This window comes from Poeciliopsis prolifica, unplaced genomic scaffold, assembly GCF_027474105.1.
Source record: "Poeciliopsis prolifica strain line A6 unplaced genomic scaffold, Auburn_PproV2 SCAFFOLD167, whole genome shotgun sequence".
In the NCBI taxonomy this organism is placed as follows: Eukaryota; Metazoa; Chordata; class Actinopteri; order Cyprinodontiformes; family Poeciliidae; genus Poeciliopsis; species Poeciliopsis prolifica.
In genome coordinates, this window is record NW_026562542.1 from 169,344 (window position 1) to 196,614 (window position 27,271).

The window sequence follows — 27,271 nt, forward strand, 5'->3', positions numbered from 1 at the left end:
CAAGACATGCAAGAGAGACTGAGGACTGGAATCAGACGCAGGAAGGTTGTAGCGTCTGCGTTCGGGGCGCCATGCGACGCTCCGACAGCAGGACGTTTACAGCAGTTACGTTTTTCCCCCAAATTTGATCCCTTCCCACCCAATTGAAAAAACGTGGGCAGCACGGTGGCGCAGCGGTTAGCGCTGCGTCTTCACAGAGACCCTCTGTGTGGAGTTTGCATGGTCTCCCCGTGTTTGCGTGGGTTTTCCCCAGGCGCTCCGGTTCCCCCCACATCTCCTAAAACATGCAGGTCAGGTCAGTTGGTCGCTGCAAATTGCCCCCAAAAAGAAACTCCCAACACATTTTACTGTGTTTTATTGCTAACTTGTCAAATTAGGTTTTATTTAGGACGTGACTGAAAGGTTTTGTTTGTCAACCTGCGTTTGATTCCCAGTCCTGGGGAATCTGCTGCATGTCTTTTCCTTCTCTCTCCTCCCAATTTCCAAATATTTGGGAGGAGCTTAAAAAACTTAATTGAGCCTAAAAAACTTAATTAGACCCTAAAAAACTGAAACATTGACTTTATCTCACAAATGGACCCAAAAAAAAAATCAACTTTCTTTCTCTCTCTCCCACAAATTTAACAGATTACTTAACACACACACACACCCTTACAAGCATAACCAAGCCTTCCCCACCCAATTGAAAAAACGTGGGCAGCACGGTGGCGCAGCGGTTAGCGCTGCGTCTTCACAGAGACCCTCTGTGTGGAGTTTGCATGGTCTCCCCGTGTTTGCGTGGGTTTTCCCCGGGCGCTCCGGTTCCCCCCACATCTCCTAAAACATGCAGGTCAGGTCAGTTGGTCGCTGCAAATCGCCCCCAAAAAGAAACTTACTTAACACACAAACACACACACACACACACACACACACACACACACACACACGCACACACACACACACACCCCCTCCATGGGCTGCCACCTTATCGTGGTGGGGGGGTTTGCGTGTCCCAGTGATCCTAGAGTTCTGCTGCCAGTGCAGACGGGTTCTAGGTGAGGGACCAGACCAAGTGCAGCCCAAAGATCCCTTATGATGATACGACCGTTGGAAACAGGGGTTGTTCTCTCCGTACATGAGGTCCCACCCTGGAGCCAACCTGGCCTGGGGCTGGGGCACGCTGGGGAGCCCCTGGTGGCCGGGTGGTATGACAATAAAAACCCTTGAATCCCTGAACTATATCAACAATATGTGCACCAAGCAATACATACACTTAGCATTCCACAGATAAATGCTTTTAATCTGGTTAAGAATAATAATTGTACTGTCAATAAATGAGGCCTAATCGATGTTCTTAGTGACCAGAGGAACAATAAGGCCTTAATCAGCCCGGAGGTTCAAACTGATGAAACATGAGGATGGAGGCTCTCTATTAAAACATTCCTCACCATCTTCCATGTTCTTTCAGCAAACAGTTGAGACAGAGCTGGTTTTGGTTCCACCACTATTGACCTGCTGCTTTAGCCGCCATTGAAAGTTTTCTTAAAAGTCTGTCAGTCTGCAGATCATGTGACCAAACCAGAAAACACACTGGAAATATAGATTACAGCATTCTTTGTTTTACTGGCAGCCATCTTGGTAGTGGTTGCTATGACAACAATAAACAAGCCACAACAATACCAGAACATTACAACCGTTGTTTACGTCTATTTATGATACATTTTTTCCCACTCTCGTTTTCTATCTGGCCCAAATGGAAATGAGTCGGATGTTCCTGATATACGGGATAAAAACAATGAATCAGGAATTATTCTTGTTTTGAATGTAAACAAGAATAAAGAGTAGGATAATTGGTGGTGGAATGATGTCACTCCACCAGCAAAGAGAGATTCTGTGACTTACTTAGCACACACACAGACGCACGCACGCCCACACGACTGTTTTTCAGATCTAAAATGAACTGCAAAATCAACTATGAACCAGTCGGGTGCCTAGGGATGAATACAACTCTTCCATTACAGACACCTTTTAATGTTGTCATGGTACATCTGACTTGCTGTGCTCGTAATTTCATTTATCTCGAGGGCTGGAATGCCATTATATCTGGTTCAGACTTTGCAACACACAGCTCACAAAAGAGTACAAACAGCAAGCAAGGAAAATTTATTCCAAATGAAAAAGATTTAAAAATCCTTTCCTGGATTTGTCAAGCTGGGCTTAGTTTTCTGCAACATGTTGGCAACAACATAAAGGAAATTTGGAATAAAGAAGCAATATACTGCAGGTAAAAGAAACAAAACTCTGTGAGGCGTGAAAGGTGTCTGACATCTGTCAGATGGCAGGATTGCTAAATCTTATTCCTGCAAATCAGCCGTAGCTTTGTTGATACTTTCAGAATCAGAAGGACACACAAACTCTGCCTTGCACGCATTAAACATGTGCAAAGTCTTTGATTTTTATTCATTGATATGATATATCCTAATGGATTTATCCTCTTCCAGATTCACTGTATTCATAAATTGCTTGTAATCTTTAGACAAATGTAGCAATATTCATGGTAGCTTCATTTTGGAATAACACCACCCTTATGTTTTTGTTGTTTTGAAAGTAAAGTAAAACTTGTTTCCCTTTTTAATAAGCATACTGCAGCATCCGGCTTTTACTCCACAGGGGCTCAAAAATCTACTAATAACACATTTTAAGTTTCATAATGCTTACATAGCCAAACTTCCCTATTTCTTAATGATACAGTAAACTATTAGAATCCGGTTCAGAAGCCTGAAAGGAAGCACATGAAATCCTTCTTTCATGAAGAACAGATTATAGACAGGATTATTCAAATGCAACTATTTTTCAGAGCAGCAGTGATGTGTCATCCTTATTCTCTTTGAGTCGGTGTATTTTTCTAGTCACTCTTTTTTTCCTCACCCTGTCCCATGCATTCATACATTTTATACTTGTCCACACAGTTAATTTTTAAATGTGTGTGCTGGATAATGCTTTCTTTCTGAAGAAAATACAGAAATCTCTACTTTGCCCAAATTCAATTTGATGCTGTATGTCCATGGCTTCATTCTGTTCTTCCTTTTGTAACTTGCCTTCAGACAAAGTTGTTTTTCCACAATCTGTCTCATTAACAAAAATATTTTTTTTCCCCTTTGCTTCTCGTCTTTGTGAGAATGGTGACACTATCTGACAATGCACACTGAGTGCTGACACTGCTGACAAGCAATGACAGCAATGAGTGTCGAAAAGAAGCACAAGGTACTTTGTCTTAATGAGCTGCCATACAGTTTGAGTTCTCCTCCACCTGTTATACAAGTTATCTCTCTTTATGCTTCCTGGGACTGGTTTCTGCATCCAACTGTCTTCTTTTATGTTTCTACTTATGCTGTCTTAAAAAGAGAGACAAAGAGCCAAGAAAACATATGCCACCTTTTATATTCACTTAGTAAAACAAAGAAAAAATGTTTAGACTATCTTTATTACACAAACAAGTTTTTTTTTTTGAGTAAATTCAATGTTTACAATAAATTGGTGCCCAGACCAATCAAGAAGATGTCATGTGTGTCATTCAAAGATATTTTACAGTGGTTGTAGTTCAGATTTATAGATGTTCTGCAATGTAGTTGTCTCTACTTTCTCAAGCAGTAAAGTCTTCTAAAATGTTTATAATTTTTTCAAACATGGGATTTTTGATCTGGATGATATGACTCATCATGGGTATTATTACAGTACATAGGGGGTAAGCATAAGAACTGTAACATTAAAGTTAATCTTATTACTTTGTGTTAAGAGAGAGTATTTCTGATTTACTTTTGCTTTTTTCTCTTAACTGAATGCATGTATAAACTTTTTCACCACCTGCAACGACCAATTTCGTAGAAAAGATGATGTATCTCAATGGGACATTACTAGTGAAATAAATAAATCATGAAGTCCTATTTAGTGCTAAATTAGAAAGTCATTCCATTACTTTTAGAATCTGGACTGCATTTAATCATCTCTACTGCAAAAATAACATATTTAGGTGATGGTAGCTTGTATATTGTATGCTGAATGGTATTTACATGACTTCATTTTAACTGTATGCAAGCATAAAAATAGAGTTTTTTTGGCATTAGAGACACCTTAGATTAAGACAAGGGTGACAGCCACATTACATAAATTTGGTCAGTCATGGACTGAATTATTCTACACTGATTTTAGTCCTTAGAACAAATTTTTCACATGCAAAACCTTTTTTTTCTAATTGTGAAAAAATGGGTGTTGGACACTAAAGAGGTGTTTGCCATGGTTACTATTCATGCATGAAATACCACTAAGAAAAGAACAATAAGTGTACTGAGTCTTCCATTCAATGGCCTGATAAGCACCAACTCATTACTTTGCTGATATTATTTCAAAGCAGCTATCAGACAGTAAGATGACTGATTAAGACTGTGCAGATGACTTACTGTTTTTTTTTTTTTTTTTTTTTTGTTATTTTGTTTTTTCTAAGGAGATAAGATGTTTCTTTGAACCAGATTAAATTGACAAAGAACCACCAGTTCTAAAGAGAATAGATGATACAAGTATGGAAACTCCTGAAAGAACTGAATCTACATGGTGCTGCAAATGTGATAACTATTTTCTAATGTCATTATGTCCTGACTACTAATGCTGACATGACTGGAACTTGGCAAAGGCACGAGCTCAGTCTATCTGGCAGGGACTCCAGAGTTATACTGTTAGCCCGTTTCACCCGATATCCAAAGTATCATGTTTTGAGCAGGGATAGGATTCAACTTTTTTTCTTCTTTTTTCATTTTCCCAAAACTTATTTAGAAAAAAATATACAAAAAGCATTATGGCACTCCTGTATTTTAAAAAAACACTCCTTCTAAGGGGAAGATTCACAAAGTAGTCTCTAAACCATCTGTTTTCAGATGTTGAGTCTCTTACTTCCTGTCATTCAGGATTAATGACAGAAATTTCATTACACACAGGGAGAGCCAAAGATGCCTTGTTTCTTGCTGATGCAGTTATTCCATGAATTCTGCTTCAAAGAAATTATTTTTTTTTTCTCTCATGAGCATTGCATCTGTGCTTTCTGGTGTCTAACCACATGTTGGACCACAGATCTACCATAGACAAAAAAAAAAACAGACTTTAGAAAAAAGTGACCTTGTCTCTTTTGGCCCACATTAACGGGCCTCTGCCGCGGAGACACTTCACTAATGCACAGTAATCCTCCAACACAATGACCCCAATCCTTTAAATCTGTCAACAGAGAAGCTGATGCTCCAGATTAGAGATCCAGCTGCAATGATACCAGGGGACTCTATTCCTTTCTTGTCCATAAACTCTGTTATTTATAGTTTAAATTTCCTCTTAATGTGTAAGGCTCTCCTCTGGGATTTTATTAGGCCTAAATGAAATGCAGCTGAAAGTGATTACATTTTTTGAGGTGAAATTTTTCTTGATGTGACAAAGTCTGCTTAAATGTGATCAAACCAACCTTGACACGCAGAAATCAAATGTTTGGCTAATATGGCAAGAAATGAATGATACAGAGAAAAAGAAGCAATGTGATGAAACATTGGAATAAAAGACATAATCAAGCATGTAGTATTATTACTTATATACAGAAAATATGCATTTATTAACAAATTAATTCTGTACTTGAAATTCAATTATATTAAACATTGCTGCACCAAAGTTAATATGGAAAAGACAATTGGTAGCAACAAGGAAATTACACAAAAGATTCCTATTATATTAAAATTAATTTTTATCATCACTCTAAATCTGCAGCTGTTTCCAGAGAGTGGCTTGTGCGATGTCACGTCCGCAGCGGCAAATTCATGTTGTGCATGGCATCAGATTATCTGGTTTTCTTTAAGCTGCAAATAGTGTTTATTCATCACAGCTTGCAGAATGTAATTTTGAGCTGCGCTCACCTCAGAGACACGGGGAGGAGTGGAAATGGAAAAAAATGAGCCATGAGTTATCGTATGTAGGCCTCCATCTTTGATAAAATACCTGTAATTCTTTAGGGGTGGAACCAGGATGCAAGAAATGAGGGACATCTGTCGTCTTGTTTTTTGTTTTTTTGTTTTTGTCTGTTTTTTTTATAGTGCAGCAGTACTGAATCCTAAAACTTTCAGGCCCATCCAACATGGTGGCATTTTGGAGAATGATGACATCAGAGGTAAATCACATTCAGGAGTGATTAAGACAATTAAATCCCCTTGATTCCTGGCAAAGCTTTCACGGTATTATCCTAACAATTTGCTGTTCTTCTTGGAATTCCTATGTGAAATTAGTGATTCAATAAAGCTTCAAATGAGATATAGATAATGAGAACTTTGTCAGGAAATTGCACACATCATTTTTCTTTAAAATCATGAGGATGTTACATAAAAAAGGCATCATATTTTTTGCAACCACGGGAGAAACATTTCAAATGAATGTGTGTTCTGTGACAGTTTCTTCCCCTTAGTTTTGTTTTCTCTCCTGGTGGGAACAGCATCTGATCAGGACAGACCTGTGGACTGAACTATCAGTGTACGAAATGTTAAGAAATATTCCTCATCACTCTCTCCGCCCAGACAACAGCATGAATTAGTCTCATAAAGATTGTTGATCGACTGCTGAAGTTAAACAATAACTATTGTATATTTTCTGACATGTTGCAGGTTTTGTTAGCAGAAAAAAGTTTATTTACAAGGAAGGAAACCTCTCATATTGCAGTCTGATGACTAAACTACAACAGAAAGTACAGAACTGTACAAAAGTAAATAGTGATAACTGAGGGCTTTTTTGCTAAGAAATGTACAAATATGTAAAATAGCATACAATACATATCTATATTTACATAATATTTTTTTATCTAAACACAAAGCATTTTGATAATTTTTCTAAGTACCAGATAACATTTATTTTGTGCTTTCTTGCAAATCTGCATTTAAGCAAATCATGAGATATAAAATATCCTTTGTATAATTTATCAATATAATTCCTCAAAAGTTATTTAAATTGCTTTTATTTAAAAAGCTAACAATTTAAACATTCCCAGAATATGCATCTTATTTAGAAATATAGCACCTTGTAAATGTATTCATACCAATCAAACACATTTTGTGATGTCACAACCACAAACATTAACTTTTTATTGGGATTTACAAAAAAAATCAAAACAGAGCAAAAGACTTGCAGGTGTATTGCAGGAACAATACAATGATGTTTTATGAGTCAAAACATTGTGTAAAAAAAGGCATGACTCATTACACAATTATGAATTACTTTGTGTAATTTCATTTTTTTTACATCAAATCTGAAAAAAAAAATCATGGGGGATTATGATTGTAGTGTAACAAAATGTGGACCAAACAAGAGGTATGAATATATTTAAAAAGCACTATATTCCTCCTGACTACATATGTCATCATATATGTACACCTCTGTAAACTCACTGGGGGTCTCCTAATGGTGTGACAACAGGCCATGGCATGTCAGGTAAAGGTGCCTGGGGTTGAGGAAGAGGCTGCTGCTGCATTTTCTGATTAGCCCAGTTTAAGTCCACACCATTCTTCTTCAGTGCAGCCAAGTGCTTGATGTCAAGTGTCGTGAAAGTGGTAAACTGGACTTGATTCCTCTTGCTGGTGGGAGAATGCAGAGGTTCACTGCGGTGTGGCCTTGCCAGCAAAGTGGCTGACCGGTTTGCCATTGGGTCGATGCCCTTTACTTGAAACTGGTGTTGCTGGGAACTGCTCCTGCAGCGTCCCAATGTAGCCGTTCTCTCAGGTACAGCAGGGGCACTCACAGTTGGCAAAGACCCCTGCAGGCCACTGGGAACCATTGAATCTATTGAATGATGGGACTCAAGAGGGCGGTGAGGCTCACGTTTCAGTGTTGCAACTTGAACCGGGGCAGCTGGAGCACCTGGTGGAGGTGTGTTGTGACTGTTGCTCCCCATCCACACCCAGTCATGTTTGTGATCCTTTGGGTCTGCAGTGGGTGGTGGGGCTGTCTGTATGGGGGTCTTTTGTTTTCGAAAACACAGCTTGTACGATGCACAGTTGAGCAAAATGCCATGATAGCGATACAAGAGACGCCTATCAAAGAATACATGCCGATCTCCAAATCGGACAAGGCTTTGAAAGTCCTGATAAGATCGCTCTCAATCACTTTAGGGGTTTTCGTTTTCGGAGACTCGTTCTCAGGTTTGACACCTTCTGGAGTCTCATTGTTAGCAGATGAATTAGAGTTGTCAAGCATGTTCCCATATCTTTTCTTTTTCCCATCTCCTTTACTAACAAAACTCACTGTTGGTTTGGCAGTGTTCAGCTGTGCATCAGACCATAAGTTATTGATAGCTGTAGGAGTGATCATGCTAATGACGCTAGATGCAGCGCCCTCTGTAGGGTTTGTTCTTCCAACCCATACTGCAGGTGTTTGTACATATCTGTTTGGAAGCGTTGTGATAACAGCCTGCTGGTTGGTCATTGTGTCAGTGGATGGCCTTTTATCCATAAAAGTGAAAAATTTTTGCGATGTCCCTGCTGTTTTAATGTCACCCACTGCTTCGACATTTTACTTGCTCCTCCTGCTACAACTCTTCCGCTCTGAAAGTTAGTCTTGAGAATCCCTGCTCCCACCGCCAGCTTGCTCTTCCTCTTGGACTTCTGACATTCCTCACAAATCCTCAGCTCCACCTTCACCTGCCTCCCACGGCCTTCGCCTTCACCTTGTGCAACCACGAATGTGGACAGTGGTGTGCGCCGCACAGTGGCCACCCTCTCATCATTGGTGGAAACGGTGAGGGAGTAGACACCACGTTCAAAAAGCTCCAGTGGAGCAACCGCCCCATCACTGAATTGAACCCAACAGCTGACCACTGCTTCCTGTAACAAAACAAGAGGGAGAGAAAGTGCAAACTTCTTCAACATGTACATGAGGAAATGGGAAGCAAATTAATATTTCTTAGCCTCTGCAGAGATTGTTATTTGAATGACATCCATACGTATTCATGTAAATATTGCAGGGATTGAGACAATCTAAGAGGTTTCAATACTTTATATTCAGTACATTCAGTTCAGTAAGTTCCATATTTTTATCTTCACTCAGACTTGCAAATCACTGAAATTAAATTTTCTACTTTTCCAAACTACATAGGAATTTTGCAAATCATCTTTATTGATCTGTTCAAAAACATGGAATAAAATAAAACACTTTTAAGTATGGTTTGGTTTAAATCTAAAGCAATAATTCATGCAATACTATGGCAGATGTCCTTCAGCGCGACAAAAAATGTAGCATTTAGGGTCACCTTACGGACAGAATTTGCTAATCAAATGACATTACAACAAAATGACCCATTTACTGTGGCTAATATGAGCTACTGGGTCACCACAAACCTAGCCTATATTTTAGATCTGAATACATTGTGAATAGCCCTGAGCATAACAGCTTGCTATCTCAGACACAATTGGCTGGTCATCCGCAGGGGCAGGTTTATTGACTGGGGCAGAACAGCCATGGCAGTGCACTGAATGTAAAAGAGAGCATGTCTGTGAAAAGTAGCTGGTTTAAAATGGGCAGACTGCCACAGCTAAATGTGTGAGTGAGCTTTTAACGTGATCATCTGTCTGCCTTATCTTGGTCTCTTGCAGAGCTCTGCAGCTGCTGATGAGGGTCCAGAGAGAGAAAATACTCACACTGAAGAAATAAAAAGAAAGCCAAAATGTCATTTTGCTATTGTAAGTGTGATGTATGTTTCTTTTTGGTAGAGTTTGATATTTAAAATGCATTTATATGACCAAAAGCATGTATGGTTAAAATAAATAACCCAGATCTTTATGGAATTTGAAATTGTCATGAAAAAGCTGGTGAGGTTGTTAACTTTTGCTCTCAATGTTTCCAAAGGAAAATACTTTTACTGTATTAAGATTTTTAGTCTTTCTTTTCATTCATTGTTTATGTTCTCGATGAAAACATTAATTTTTCATTTGATCATTTGGTTTGGATTCACAGATCAGAACTTAGATGCATGAATAGAACATAAAGCAAAACTTTGAAACCATCTATCGCTCATAAGTCCATGTGTAGCTTTTTCTTTGACTTTGACGCAAACTGAAAGGAAACTGAAACTGCTGCAATCACAACAGGTCTAAATTGTGTTCCCTGCTTTTGTGCAATATGTGTTTAATGTTTTCATAATGGAAAGAGATTGAGAATAAGAGCATAATTATGCATGTTTTGTAGATAATATTTTCACACCTTCATTAGATACATTTATCCCACCTATCGAACCATTTTAGATCTAACTTGTCCAATAATTTTAGAACAAAATAGCTGTTTACGATTCCATAGCTCAAATATTAAGATTTGCATCATTAGCTTATGTACAGCTACATTTTGAGTAACAATAAATGATAGAATGGGACCCTAGTAGATGAGCCATAAGAGCCATGTTAAAAAGTACTATTACATCAGTGAACTTGTATTTGTGTGATGTAAAAAGATGGTCACTATTTTAGTAGGAGCATAATTCTGCCTCTGCAAAGTAACATGATTTCTCGTTACACTCTCTCTTCCTCAAAATCACTTAAAATATTTTATAATTTTTTTTGCAACACACTTGTGCAGAATTGATGTGTGGGAAAAAAATCTAAGTGAGGCAGATTTTACAAACTTTTTGTATCTGTCCAAATTTGAAAACATCACAACTAAAGTCTGCCAGGTCATTTTTGTTGAAATACAAAACAAAGCCCTGCTTCTCCTCTGGAAGTGTGGGGAAAACAAAACATATTCAAATATGATTCTCCTAAAATACCTTTATGTTATTTTTCCTCATGCATTTTATTTGTTTTCAGAAAAGATGAAAATAAATAATCTGCAAGAGTCTTAACCCCTTTTTTTTTTATCTTACATCAAATTAGCAATGATGTTCATCTGGGTATACAATACAAAATCACTTAATATTTTATTTTGGCAAATTCAAGGATACTTTATGGTTTAAAACATTTATTTCAGAGTGAAGTATGAAAGAAGCATAGTTTATAGACCCTGGTATAACCTTTAAGAGCTCTACAAATTTTATCAGCAAAATACGGCTTCTAGTGCCAAAGCACTTTGAAAGGTCAGTAAGACTAGCACTAAAATGCTACACAAGTGCTTATGATTTACTATTTACTCAAACTACTTTAGAACCGTGGAAAGCACACATGTACAAGAGACCCTGAGTCTGTTTTACTTTTGCTTTTTGAGAAGCTTCATAATGGAGCAAAAATAACATTTCTGAGAAATGTCACCATCAACAATAAAATTCAATGTTAAGCGTAATAATGTAATGTCCAGCTGTCTCAACATTATGTAAAGGTTGTGTGTCCTGTGAAATCCATGTTTGTTCTCTCCTTATAGTTATAGTTTAAGTTTGTGAAAAGTAGCTGGTTTGCATTTTTATTCAGATAAAATTACTTTTTTGAAAAAAATCATTCTTATTAACTGGTAACTGCCAACCTGAGAGATCTCACACATATTCCTTCTAATGTATTTTTTCAGTGTGTTCTATAAACTAAAAGGCATGTATTCACCCTCTGCGCAAGGTTTTAGTTCAGTAGGACTCCTCTGCAAACAGAAATATATATTTTTGGAGTATCTAATGATGCTAATTATGCATGCACCCAAGTGAGTGATTTTGCTGATGCAATTAATTAAAAAGAGGAAAATGTCATCATAACAATGTCTCGAGTAAAATGTTGAATACATGAATGGTGTGATTTTGGTGTTGTGCCACAAAAGCAAAATCTTGAACCCAAAATGATGCACCAAAAGTTCATCTAAAATTGTCCAGTAAATCAAACATGATAAACATGAAGCAAGAGAACAGTTTTGTTTTATTCACACAAATTTTTGAAACCTCAGAAACTGCTCCGTATGAAACATCAACAGCAGGACAAAAATGTTTGTGTACTGAACAATGGAGCTATGAGAATGGAGTCAGATATGTGTTTAGAAACAGAAGGACGTCCAACTGAAGCCCCAGTTGTTCATTGTTGTGGAGAATAACAGATACTGTGACATCCATAAGGTCATTGGTGAGGGTGTTAAGCAGGACAAGATCATATGTGTAGGTATTTTACATGTCATGAATTACAGCTGCTGACGTGCATATGCATGATTTTCATTTTATTAAATATCAATGTCATATATAATAAAGGGTTTTGAATGGCCCAATTAAGGTTGGAGTTAAAGCCAAATAGTATCTGATTTTTTGAGAATCTTTCAATGTGGCTGAATAACAATGCTATAAAGAGAAGAGGGTAGAATTTCTAACACAATGATTTAAGGCTTGTGCTGCCAATTAATGGCAATATAAGTCATTATGTTCAGGAGGCTGAGGCCTATATTTGGTTAAATATATATGAACTATTTTGAAATAATAGGGAACAAATAAAAACATTTACAAAAATCCATCACACAATTCTGTTTACGACGGTTTCCCAGTTGTTTACCTGTTTGAGTTCTGTGACTGTCTCCCTTGTGGTTGCTGTGGCAACAATAGCCCTGTTGCTCCCAGGGCTGAGCTGAAGAGACAGAGAAAGTCCGGAAACTAACTGCACTCCCAGTTCTGTCACGCTCACTTTATCATCCACCACCCTGATGCTCCTCTCAGCCAGGACCAATGACGTCACCGGGGACAACACCTGCAACCGCAAACACAGGCACACATTCAGGCTGCAAAAAAAAGCACTTCAACTGAGACACACACACACACACACGCACACACACCCACACACACACACATTTCTGCTGATGCCTCACCTGCACAACAGTGGTCCCAACAGCCCGCCCTTGCAGTACAACACCATCTTGCACTCTGGCTACTTCAGATCTGCTACTTTTAGAGCATAGCGCACGAGGTCAGTCACATCAACCTATAGATGTAAAAAATGCAAAAAAAGACTCAATCACTGCAAATGCTTGTAGGCGCACACTGGATTGTCATCTGCATATAAAGCGTGTACATTCAAAATACTTTAATAATAGTTTTGTCTGCATGCTGGTAATGAAGAAGTACTCCATGTTTTTACCTGCCAATCAGAACCTAAAAAATATTCAACAGGCTCTTCTCCAGTAAGTGGGCCAGGCAGAACCTCAGAATCAGGCTGGGCCACAAAAGGTGTGAGCACCCTCACTGTCGAGAGTTGGTACTGTAACATGCATCCTCTTCCCTTCCTCATGTCCTCATCTTCTTCACTGTCCCATGTAGATCTGACACACAAAAACAAAATTAATCATATATACGTGTAGGAACACAGACATAAAGAATGCTGTGAAAAATGTAAGTGAATCTTAACAGATATTATTATTTGAAAGGTTATTTTGGTGGTTTTAGCTTTCAGTGAATGAAAACTCAAATCTGAAACTTTAAAACTGTCAATATTGCAGGGTAGTAATAACAGACTTTATAATATAGAGAGATTTATCATAAAGATATCACTGGATTGGTGAGGTGCGGCCTTGAGAGGATCAGCCTGTGTCTCTGCTGAGATTTTAAGCAAGCTATAGCAGCTGCTTGCAGTTTGTCGACATTGTTGGGTTTGGTGTCATCTGCCTCTAGACTATAGACTCACTGTGGTGCGTTGGATCAATCAAGCACAGTGACATAGTTCTCATTAAATCAGACACTTGTACCTTTTGGAAGTGTGAGTACCAGCTGACTTCTGCTGGAAAATAAAATCTACATTTCCATAAAGATTCCATAAGATTTACATTAATGTCAAAAAACAGAAGCTTTTGGTGCTTTTGAATAAACTGAGCTTGATATAAGCTAGTAGACCGACAACAGCAGAAGACATGGCTTTCCAAGTCATCTTACTGTTAAAGCTTCCCGCTGAACTTAAGAAACATGGATTCTGGATGCCTCTAACAACTTCCTCCACACTTGGAAATTGATTTGCCTTTTAAAGTCTATTTTTACTTAAGAGCACTGACTTGTGCTTAGCATTTGTCCTTTAAATCTTTCAATGGCTTATTAGCTATCCCTGTTGCTTGTTCTTGGGTCACCCACACTTTCACTCTGTGAATTCTTTTAGAAAACCTTTTTGGCTTACTTTTTCTGTGGAGGATGTCAAAGAAAAGGCTTCCTTTTTTACTTTGCAAGCCATAACATAATATTTATGCACTGAAACTTATTGATAACATTTTATTTGACGGGTTGTGAATACGTCTGTCATGACTCCGACATAAACATAACATTAACACCTGTCATGAACATGAGTAAGTATTCATAAATATTTATGACTGTTGTCATATCATTTGGTAAATCATTCCACTTTTAATACAAAGTTCACATTATTCAAAATGTCAACTTTTTTAAAAATTATATTATTAAGTAAAGATTTTATGTTAATCTCTGTGTAGTTTTCATTAGCTGCAAACCACAGTCCACAAAACTGAGATAAACTCTTGAACAATTCATTACAATTCATAACCTATTCTGGGGCTTATTCCAGCACTAAACTGATATGTTCTCCCCTAAGTGCAGACTGGCTGTCTGAATTTGCTTCCAGCACTTCTCAGAAACAACAAAAACATGCTGCTAATCTGTGAACTTATGAAAGAAAAACAGTGAAGCCCATCAGCATTGTTGTTGTTGCTTTAGAGGCGAAGCCCATGTGGAGTGACCTTTTTCCTGAAAATCAATTTAACTTAAATTAACCAAGATCCCACAGCTGAGTGGTTTGTTTATATGTAGTAGAGGTTAAGCTGTGAACCTCTCTGCAATGATCATATAATTATCATACTCTCAGCTGGTCCTGCCACACGGCGCACCTCAGGTGTGCTGCAGGGTTGGTGGAAATGTTTTTACACTGCAGGCTGAAAGTGCCTGTGAAGAGGTAAAGTCCAAATAAACATCATTACTATTTAGCCTGAGGTCACAGCTTACCATGTGATGGGAATGCTACTTGAATTAAATCACTGACTCAACAACAAGGCACCAAAAAGTTAGTCTTGGCTATATTCTGTCGTCCAACTTCTGAAGCTTCGAGGCATCGCAACGATCTTTAATCTAAAAAAATAAACATGTTTGTCTGTGCTTCTGTTAGGTTAGTAATGAATTAAAAAAAAACTTCAGAAAACACATAAGAGATGACAAACTTAACCCTCCTATTATGTACGGGTTTAACTGACCCCTTTTAAATTTAAAAAATGTTAATGTTTGCGGCGCTAACACGACTCAGCGTAAACACATTCAGGTTGAATACTTTTCGAAGGTTCTGTCCCACTATTCAGTAGTATTCTTTCTATTCATACTAATGAAGTATGAGATTTCTGACCTACTATCTGTTTGTAACTGAAGCCTGGTATTGAACTTTGGGCAGGGGATGGCATCCATTATCAAAGAGTATTGAGTGGGGAAAGTAATGACTTTACTGTACTTATTGATTGAAACCCTACTAACCTTTATTTCCAGGACATCAGTGATGTATCTAATGCTCACTCACTCTCCAATGCGCTAAACACAAATGTGGTAGTTACTCTTATTCTGGCTGACAACATGCAGTTGTGTCCAAAACCTCCTGCATCCTTGTGAATTTATGAATTTTACAGGAGATTTTCTTTGAAGCCACAATTATTCATTAAACAACAGTGCAAAATTGTGTATTATGTATATTTAAAAAATCTTTCTCAACATTTTTTAAGGAATCAGTATCAATGCAAAGGCACTTTTATCCTCATTAGGATAAAATTTATCTCATTTATCTATCATTTGAAAGATATATAATGTGCATTGCACACTGGCTTTAAACACATCCCCTAACAATATTTCAAAAACTTTGAAATGAGTTTTTCTTAACCAACATTTTGCTTTTATTGCTCCAGCAAAAAGTAAGCAACATTAACAGATATTAGATTTGTAACACTGAGCACAGTATGAGCGCAGCTTATTGTTGCCTGACTGGTTGAAGAATGCATTTTAATTTTGAGTTCCATTTTTGCTCAAAGGTTAGTGGTTAGTTTCACGTTAAACATTTCAAATTGGAAAAGTCAAGTGATCTTGTCAACCCAGAAAAGTTCCATCAGTCTCCTTAGCATCAGCTTACTTTGGTTATGCCTTGGGCCGGCTCTGCCTTACCTTCTATTGCCTGTTGTGACGGGTACCCTCCAACCTTTAATCTGGCTAAGCTCAGGGTCGGCGATGTCGATGAGCAGAGGCAGGCGGGGATCCACACACTCAACTCCAGCTGCGCACTCAGGAAACCGTATGTGAAATTGATCATCACGCTGCTTTTGCCTTTTGTCTCTTTTCCATTCACAAAAACATAGTTACAGCGTTCTGACACCTGGATTAAGGAAAAGAGAGAAAGGTGGTCAAAGTTCCAGAAAAGCTCACTGGACTCACTTGATTTAAAACAAGCGTCTGCTTCTTTTCCTTTAGATCTTTTCTAGGTTTAGGGCATTGTTGTTGTTTTTTTTTTTTTTTTTTTTTTTCATGCAAGAGTTCAAATAAACAGGCCAAAAACTGTTTTTGTGACGGCTGATTAGCTGAAACAGGAAGGCGAGGAGCGATTTAAAATTCAAGAAAGAAGAAAAAAAAAAAAGAACGGCACAGAAAACAAAAAAAAAATCTCTTGAATTTCATACCACCTCCAAAGTGTGGACAAAGGATCAGAGAGTGCTTGTGTTTGTCATCTAAAACCACCACTGTTTCAGAATGTAAATAAGCCCTGGTTTACAGATGTTCCTGTGATGTTGTTTTGGAGGTAGGAGCCAGGCAGTCCCCACCAGCAAGAGCAATGAGCTGAAACACAGCAGTTGGTGTGTTTTATTTCAGATTGGAGGCCTATCTCTATTGCCGCCTCACTTATCTTAACAAACCAGTGGCTCCACTGGGGTAATTGGAGAGCACTAGACTGGAGAATAGAGTGAAGCAATGGAAGAGGGATAAGTGTGGGTGGAGGAAAAAGTGAGAAAAAAGCTGGGGGAGTAGTGAATGCTTAGGACAAGTTGAACTGAACTTTGTTTAGATACAGACTGAGGTCATTATCTTAAGACCATTTCCTATGAAATTCATTTATCAACAGTGTTCAATACCCTGGAGCTCTCTAAAGTATATTTTTAAATGCATTTTATACCTTCCAGAATAATTGCTGCTATATTCAATGGTGGCTTCGCTGGAGTGATTTTGATAAGTTTGAAAACCAACCTTTAAATTATATTTGAGTATATCTATATTTATGGACAAGATTGTTGCTATGACAGGAGGCTCCCGCCGCAAAAATGTTACGCCATCCAAGCTCATCGCTGGAGAAGCTGGTTGTTTACACAGTATGACTGAATAGAAACAAAAACTGATTAAAGACAGTACATAACCAACAGGAACAACTGCAGCCTTGAAAGGATTATAAAGCAAAGCCCATTGAATAATTTAGGGCAGACTACAGCTGGAAACAGAGCTTTAAGAGCCTTCAAACGCAGACATGCCAGGGACCTTTGTTGCAATCCTTGTAGTAAGAAAGTTCCTTCACAACCATCACTTTAAGGAAGTCTCTTTCTTTTAGCCACTGGCTGTTGTGCTGCACTTTTTACACATTCTTACCAACAAATGTGATCATATCTGTTTATAATATGTGTGTGTCTTAAAGTTAGAATCCTTGTAATAAACTTTTCTAAAGGAGAGAAAAAACTATACAAAAAAATAAAGCTTAATTCTAGTTGTTCTGAGCTGTGCTGTTTTGGTCTTACCTTGAGCACATCCATCTCTGCTGATTTGCAGTTGGTGAAGTTTGTCACATCTGTAACAGTGCCATTGGCCTCAACAGCAAGAGTTTTCACAGGAACTGAAACCATTTTACCCGTCAACACAGCAGTATTCAAAATATCTGTAGTCTGGGTAAAAAGAAGAGAGTATTAAGTTCTATGTGAAGCTCCATTTACTTATGTACATGAAAACCAATGAATCAGTCTTATATTTAATTGTTATTAAGCACAATTTGGAGACCATGAGCCAGCATTAATCAAATTTTAACACAAATCATGGTTTGTCTGTTACAGGCCCTTTGGATTTTTTTGTACCCATTCTGATGCAATATTTAGTTGTCTCTAATTTGTGCGGTGGGTCAAGAGCTAGTGCATAAATATTTTTTAATAAAATCTATATCATTTCAGAATAATTAACATGATACCAACCATTCATAGCATCTACATCTGATGAAATTATGCTTTGCATAGTCTGGTTAATTTGCTAAAAACCAGGAAATGGAAACTTTCTTAATTGGCATTTCCTTATTTTCTTTGCAACTTTTTTGCAGGACAACTGAATGGAAACATTGCTAGTCTAACCATAAAAATGAATGAGGTAAATTCCTATCTACAATTTTTAAAGTAACATTTTACATCTGTGACTTGGGTCACATTTACCTTAAACACTGCATTTAATTGCTAATGTTGAATGTCTGTATCTTATACAAGTGAAAGTAAAGTGGCAAGTACTATTCATCTCTCAAGCATGGATGGATTTTCTAACTTACTGTGCTTTCAATATCTTTCAGACAAAAGAAACCCTTATTTTGATTTATGTAATTTTTATATAAATTTGAAATGACAAATTTCTTGCTGAAGAAAATAATTACCATGTGTTGAACAATGCATCAACAAGGTTTTTCACTATGCACTTTCAGAAGTTACAATTGTTTGATTTAATAACCCATATTTCATATTTGTTCATGCTAAAGTTGGGTTGTGATAAATTGCTACAGAGGTTTGATGTGTCATGTGGGTATAAGGCAGAGAGAGAGAATCCGTGCCTGTCTTTGTAAATTAAGCCTGAGGTGAAGATCTTTGTTATTTTACAAGCAAATTCCTCCTGCAGGCAGAACCTAAATCAAGAACAACATGTCAATGGGGGATTTCATATCCCAAAAAAACTGCCTTCCACAATATGAAAAATAAATCATCATTTCTATCTGCTTTATTCTGCTCAGGGGGCCTGAGACAATTTCAGCTTTCTTACAACAGGCAGAGGCACTGCACACTTCTTACAGGCTGTCAGGTAATCACAGGACGTACATGGAAACAAAATAGTTTGCACATTTCCAAGTCTCTGAAGTTAAGCTGCGATAAAACTGTCTAATGTATGGAAAAATCATAAAGTAAAGAAAAGAATGGACACTGAAACAATTATATTAATCAAAGACTAATTAGACTGAAAGAAAATTACCAAAAAAATCACTTGATAACCTTTTGACTTTGTTCATTTCTTAATGTTTACTTTCTACTTGTTAGAAAAAGACATGCAAGAATAGCAAAAGACCCCAAAATCTCCAAAACTGGATATTAGTAATAATTGCCTTTAGCCTCTTTTGCCCTTTTTATAAAGAAAGATATGAAAACTAATTAAAATGCTAATTAGTGAGCGCATGTAATTTTATATGTCTGAATATTTCTCTAAGCTTCTTTTTAGCTATCTTATTTGGTTCTTCGTTTGTCTTTCTGGGCAGGCTAGTTGACAGGAGACTTAATATGATACGCTCTGCTCTGAAAATCAACATGAGATGCTCCAGGTTTTGTCCTATTTCAGCGGGTATAAAAAGGCAGGACGAGTGTTAGCAAGATCCACAACAATTTTTTAATGCTTTCCCTCCCTGCATTTATAAAAAGAGCAGGTGTATAAATGCTGTATAACATTGTTTACAATGTTATGGATTCAAATATTACAAGGTAGACTGAATGAACTGAGGATATATAGGCTGCATATATCAGACATTTGGTTGCACTTCTACTCTGCTACTTTTTAGCTTACAAGTTATTTTATTAGAGAGCTCATTTGAAAACTATTATCTGTAAAATCGTGTCCCTTTACCAATTATAGTAAACACGCTCTTGTTTCTACTCATCCAATGCACAATTCAGAAGCTCATATTATCTGTAAATGTCTAAGCCATTTTAACTTCCAACTTTACTTCACAGCATTTTGAAAATGTAATTTGAAAAAATTATATCATTGTTTGGGTGATCAGAAGTAGTTTTATTTTATTACACCTCCTCCCTGGTATGAAAATAGTGCTCAGCAGATGTTTCACGGGCAGTGTCACATTTTGAACCCTGCCGACTTGACAGCTGCTGACCGCAATTCCAAAAGGACATGTTCTAGTTCAGAACAACGACACTGACCCAAACATAAGCCAGGGGATCAGGGAGTGCAAAAAATCAGAAAGTAATCGCTGGACTCGGTGGGGATGCCAGTAACATGCTGGGAGAAACTCAAATGCTGTTTTCTGCAAGTTCAGCGGTAATTCGGCAGTTCAAGTTCCTGAGGCCCAATTCACTTTTAATTCCCTAAAATAGCGTTTGATTTAAATTTTGTTTGGAAGAGTTTTGAATTTCAGTGTTAATTATTAGTAATAGGGATGAGGCAAAAATTACTACTATACAGGTAAGTGAGATTGGTGCTCTTGTAACAGGCAAAGGGTTACTACCTTGACCTTGACTAACGCAAGGTCAGAGTTTTTAAAAAATGGCCAAGCAACTATAAGACATGGAAGTACTTCAGCAAAACCTAAGGACAAAAGCATCAAATAAAACTTCCAATTATAACAATGATTTGAAGCTAAATCCCAAAGATGACTATACCATTTGTTTCTCTTTGAGTTTTGTTCAATGTTACGGAAAAGAAAAACCTGTATTTTCTTTAAGTGAATCCCTTAGTTTACTGAGATTAAAGGGATTTCTACACAGATGGATGTTTGATTTATTTTGACTGTTGCACCAGGTGAATAGACTTCTCTCAAGGACAAACATGAATCCACCTTGTAATATTTGGAGACTTGTTTTCTTTCCAATAAGCTACACAAGAATGTAGTTCTTAAAGAAGAGCAGAAAAACACTTGGAGTCTGTGTGAGTCCATCTAACTCTTTTCTTAATGCTGGTAACTAAACACATATAGTTATGGGCATTAAGGCCCTAACTCTCATACTGGGTCTGAAACTGGGAGCTCAGGAGCAAATGCGTGGCCTTTTAGGCTCTCCACAGTGGAAACCAAAAGCTTAAGCAAGAATAGCTGTTAATTGAAGTCAATTCAACTCTTTCTGTAAAAGTAATATCTTTTTTTGTTCTAAAGTATATATGGCTCTTTCACTTAATGAAAAAGCTATTTTTATATACAAAGAGATACACATCGTGGAGAATTATTCGTTCCCCATACTTGATGTATGAGGTTACAGAAGAGTCAGTGAGTTGAATTCATAAATTATTTTTATTAATACCAAAATACACCTGGTCCATTATTACCTGCCACTTTTAAGAGGTAACAGACAAAATGGTTGACTTTGAGATCTCCTTTGTACACCCCAAAGAGCGTGTTATCTAGCTCCTCATATCCTGTAATCTTAGATTTGAGGCAGTTTTCTAACATGTCATTTCTTTTAGCTTCAGCTTAGAAACTAGCTAACACAGATAGAAGGAAGACACATAATTATTTATTCCCTATAACAGACTTCATATCTGTTTTTAAGTGGTATGTGGATTTTGCCATTTTGAACATGTTTGTTTCTTGTTTCTTTTTGTAAGGAGATACCTGTCAAAGGTTGTTTTATATTGACCATAAGTCAGTTCATTTCATGTTAGCCTTGTTGAAGTTTGGTTCTTATTTTGACAAAAGACAATTAAAATACATTTTTATAATCCACTGATGATCCTAATTAAATAAATCAATGATTTGAATTGTAAAGGTTGTTTCTCTGAAGAACACGCAGGGTCTGCTTGTTGGTAAAATATTACGCACCGCAGATAAAGCTAAAACTTGAATATTTAGAGATGTTGAGATAAAACTGCGAGCTTGTTTTGTAGACAGTCAAAATTCTATGAATTTGGTAACCATAAAGTAGCCATTAAACTCAAATCATTGTGTATCTGCTTAAGATGTAAAGTGAAATAATACTGTTTTATTTATTCAAAGAAAATGTAAGCCTTCTGTGTACATTTTTCTCTCTACACACTTGTGTTTACAACAAAGTAACGTAAGACACAAAACAATCTGAGTGCGCTCCAATCTTTTTAAGACCGTAATCCCTTCTCTTAAGAGTTTTCTTTTTTATCTAAAGCATCAGAAGCTTTCCCCTCGTATGCTTTCTCAGTTTTACCATCTTTGGTCTAACGGATACATTCATCTGTAAAAGTATTGCACTTAAGCTTTCCGCCGAATGATGCAAGTGCAGCTCTCACCATCACCAGAGGTGCCAGTCCAATGAAGTCTCGTGGGGCGGTGAAGATCCGCATTAAGCCAACATCTTTGACATTCCCTGGCAGCTCCAGACGCCAAGAGATAGCCTGACTCTCAATCTGCTCGGAGACATCTTTTGGCACAAAGTCTAACTGCAAAATCTCCAGAAGACCCCTGTTTCAGACATGAAATGGCAAATACAAAGATGTATGACTAGATACAGCATGATTGAGTTTTAATGGTTCTGAGTTTGTGCATTTAGTAGAGGATATTATGCACTATAGTTTCAAAGCCAGACTCTGAAACAATAGCATGGAAAGATAAAGAAATTAAATATAAAAACCAGGAACAACCCTTTAAAACATGACAATGGGAGCAACAAAGAAATACCTTTAACTTTGTGGGAAAACCACCTGTTGCACTTTCACATAAGCAAAGACACAGGGGGGCTCGTTTATAATAAACAGATGGAGACTGGGGTGTAAGAGTGTGAAGGGAAGATAAGGTAAGCTGTCAGAAGCTTCATCCAACAATCCTAGTCCTAGTCAGGGAATTGCGTTTGATGTTATTTGATGCTTGAGAGTGTGTAGGCATACCTGCCAGTAAGAAAAGATCAAAGGAAAGTAGAGTAGTAAGTGAATGAAGATGAGACGCTTTGAAGTGGACCCAAACTTTGCACGGAACTAGACAATAACTCCGTGTCGTTGGAAAGCATACATAAATGAGCCAAGTAAAATATGCATAGGTGAACTTTACACAGTGATGGCTATAAGTTCAAAGATTTTAGCTATTATACATTATTTCAAGAAAGTGTGAACATTAACATTTACAATAAAATGAGAACATAAAATGGGCCAAAAGTGCAATCTTTTGTTCAAAACCTGATTGAATAACCTATTTGAGACAAGTATAATAAATTGGCATGGCTAATTCTGATTCAGAGTCGAGGTGACTATATGTGTATGGTCCAAAATAATATTATATTAAAAATGAAAGCCAAAAAACAAATACCCTGTGATAAATCCAACATTTTCTATTTCAAGATTACTTTAATTGGTCTGGGAAAGTTTGGCCTTAAAACATTTGAAAAAGCGTCCATCTGCATCAGCCCATGCAATCGTGGTACAATTTTACCATTCATGAACTGCACTCAAAACCTATTATAAATGCCACAAATGGCCTGCGCAAAGAGCTTTGTGTCTAGAAAAAAGAAATTTTACTGAGTATTAATAGCAAAGCTGCTATTAAATGAGGCACTACTGAATTGGTTAAAAAGCATTCATATCAAAAACAAATTATTTCTAAAAATTTAGATACTTCTTTAAATAATTAAATCTAAATTAAAGGTCAGATTTTTTGGAAACGCAGGAGCATCAATAAATGAATTTTGTACAACTCACAAATTAATAAAAATAGCTGGCAACTGTGAAAAGAACAATGTTTGGTTTAAATTATTTTCTTGCTTAATAATGTAAATGTCAGGTTCTGTGTTTTTCTGTGTTTAATCTGAGTTTCTGTGTCCTGAGTTCCCTCGTTGTCCTGTCTTCCCCTTGATTGTTCCCAGGTGTGTCTTGTTCTCCTGATTACCCTCAGTGTATTTAGTCCCTCCTGTGTCCTTTGTTCCTTGTCGTGTCCCTGTCGTTGTCGTACTTTTGTTGTCAGTCAGATTGTCGTTGTTGTTTTCTGTGCCGCCCTTAAGACAGTTGTACCGGTGTGAGCCCTGGCTTCTGCTCAGCCGTGCTGCCTGGCCGCGGACTCTGTATTTTGTGGACTTGTTTCATTAAATATTTCGTTATTCACCATATCTGGGTCTCCAGCGCCTGCCTCACCACCTCCACCACCACACCTCATGACAGTAAATAATGGTAAAGTAAATACAGTATTAAGTATTAAAGTAAATAATCCATGTTTTAACATTGTTAACCATGTCTACAGTTGGTAGCTACTGTAAGCACAGTAAAAAGTCAAATATTAAAAACAAGTTTGGCTCTTTTTTTTCTTTTTCTGTTACATGTAATAGAAAATATTCATGATGTCTAAAGACAAGTCTAAACCTAAGACTAAAGACAGAACATGGGACATTTAATGCTCTTTTTTATTGGTAATCCACCTATCATCACCTCAAAGCTCATGCGTTGTAAGTATTTGTCCATTTATGTGCTTACTTGTCTGTTTTTATTTGTGTTAGTCTTCGTTGAAGCAAAGGACAGAACTTAGAATATCTTAGTGTCCTAATCTGTGTTTCTAAAACGTACAAGTACTTAAGCCGGGATAACGTCGCCGTGATTATGGATGACTGCAGAAATGTGGGTCGGGTGGATGGAGGGTAGTTGCGACTGCCTGTGTGAGTGAGAGCTTGCTGGATATATACCACTCAGCATTAGGCTTTAATGATGAAGTAGGAAGACCTGAGAAAGATGAACACACTATTCAATAAAGTAAAGAGAGTACAATAGCATTCCTTGTCATTTATTAACATTGTTTTTATTTTGACTCAACTTTGAGTTGCAATTCAGCTTGGTTTTATTTGCTTCCTTCTGGCCCTTTTTAATGTAAGAAAACATTCTACATTATAAAACGGGCTCTAAAATCTCAGGTAAATTGATGTTTTACCTCCCTCCACACATTTAAATACCCTTTTCACCTTTTATTATCAAATAACCTTTTTTTTTTCTTTTTTAGAAACGATACTCTATGTCAATGTCTCGTGTATGGACAAAAAAAATTATACAAAGCAAAACTTAATTTTCAAACCAGATGAATAACGTCAATGCACAGAAGATTAAAAGGTCATTCTAGATTGGATCGGTGGATCGGAAGCCATTCTGTTACGCACGAGAGATGCGTTGCTCACATTGGTTGTTATGTTGTTACACGCTCCAATAAATAACCATCAATTAGTGACACTGACAGGATTATTTTATTATCCCCTGTAGCCCAGATGCAGACACTAGGTAGGTGATTTGATATTCAGCTCTGAGCCCCCAGATGTTCCCAGATTCAGCAGAGTCAGGGCTATAGTAACAATTAATAAAATCACTTTTAGTTTAAAAGGCTCGATGATGCTTAGCCAAAATATGTCAATAATTATGACTTCAAAAGAGCAAATGGAAGAAAAATACATCAAATGAAATCAGTCATGAACTTTGAATATTGGTGGGTTGCTGAGGGACAGTCATTTTAGACTAAGCTGTGACTTGGGTCAAAGGCTTTGGGGAAACTTGAAGCTTGAAGCAGGAATAATTTTAGATCCTCTAACCTCAGTAAAGCACATTTGCTCATGTTAGGTCAAGTGGAGGGACTAAATGACCAAAGGTTTATACACGGTTGTGTTTTGCTTAGGAATTGACCATGTCGTTCTAGAGATTACAAAGACCAAATGCTACCTGACATTCTAACAGCGACCAGAAAAAGCTAGAATTAAAATAGTTAGATGGATTTCTTTTGTTCCTTCACTAAAAAGTTGAGGATAGTTGTGGCATTTTTTAATAAAAACTCACATCCTGTTGGATCAGGTTACACAGCAATTGCATGCCTGAAAATATTTCTTAGAACTATTTGTAAGAGTGCCAGGATTGTTTGGCTTTAAGATGACTAAAAAGTCAAAAAGAAATAAAACTGGCCAAAGGCCCCAGTAACAAGTTTGAATATTGTCAAATTGAGATCATTATACAGTGTTTAATATAACAAAAAAAGGATAATAAATGGGGTGTTTCCAGCATTAATTTACCCAAATTGGCCCAATTAAAACCTCAATAAATCTGGCATGCATATTGTACCAGAGTATGCTCACCAAATAGAATCCATAGCACAACAGAGCTGACAGGCCCAACACTACAGCTATTCAATATACCGAAATGTTTGCACTTAGAATCTGGAAACTTTAAGATGAATATTTAATGTCTGAGTTGTTCTTGTCCTCAAGCTGTACAGAGTGTAGAAAGAAATATCTTGCATATACAGCATACATCCCTTTGCTGTCAATAGCATGTGAATAACTGAACAAGCTACATGCTGTTTTGCTAGAATATCTATGGAAACAAGTTTTCAAAGGTACAGCCTTGGCCAAACCAAATGTAAAATTGAACAAGAATTTCTTTCACAGGTATCTCTTTTCCTTCAAAATGGTTGTCTTATTAAAACAAGGCCAACAGAACCCTAATTAGAAGTAGAAAAACAGACTATTTTTGTTGCTTAGAAGAGCAACTTTAAAATGGGTGTTGAGAACTTACACGCATCTAACACACTGCACAAAATTGAACCTTTTATAAGCTTTGGACTGACGTTTTGAGGTGATGGAAGCCTCCTGCGGCAGACGACAGTAAACGGCGTGTGGGAGTGCTCCTCTCCCAGGCTCACAATGATATCCACAGTAATGGGTCACTAGGCCGAGCGCTCGAAGGACAAAGCCGATTTTACAGCAGCCCTGTGCGAAAAAGTATTAAAATACATGCTATTAAACCATGATAATATTGTGGTTTAATACATTGAGAAGTACAAATTACGGGCCCACTGAGAAATCAACTGAGTAGAATCAGCTAACTTTTACTTTGACTGGCCCCGACCGCAAACTAATTAAAGTTCAATTCAGCGATGTTCTCGAAAGCACTTTACCCAAAAATAGTCATTTAAATCCTATCATACACATTCCAAATGATCCTAGTTATCAAACAGCGCTCTAAGTTCAATTTGTTACTCAAATTAGTTTAAAAGTTCTATTGAGGAAACCCAGCAGATTGCATTGAATCATTGACTCTTTGGGATGGATGTGATCATAACGAGGGACAACTCATGTTAGATGTCTCGAGATAAAGTCAGAGAGGCCAGATTGAGACAGTGTGGACATGTTCAGAGGAGTGATTTTGGGTGGAAGGATTGTATCTGTGAAAAGTTGAGAGTCAGTCCAAGAAGGAGATGTATGAACATGGTGAAAGTGGACATGATGTTAGTTGGTGTTAGAGGACGCTCAGATACAGAAACAGATTGATTCACTGTTGCCACCCTTGAGGGAAAAATCTAAAAGAGAAGAACATCTGAAAAGTTTCATCAGTTTTGAATCTGATGTCTGTGCATTTGTT

General features: G+C 37.3%; 1 pseudogene; it reads right to left on the reverse strand.

Moving 5' to 3' along the window:
• Window positions 1–7,243: 7,243 nt before the first annotated feature.
• The window catches only part of LOC129356354 (transmembrane protein 132D-like), a 28,145-nt pseudogene continuing 8,117 nt past the window's right edge, over window positions 7,244–27,271 (reverse strand).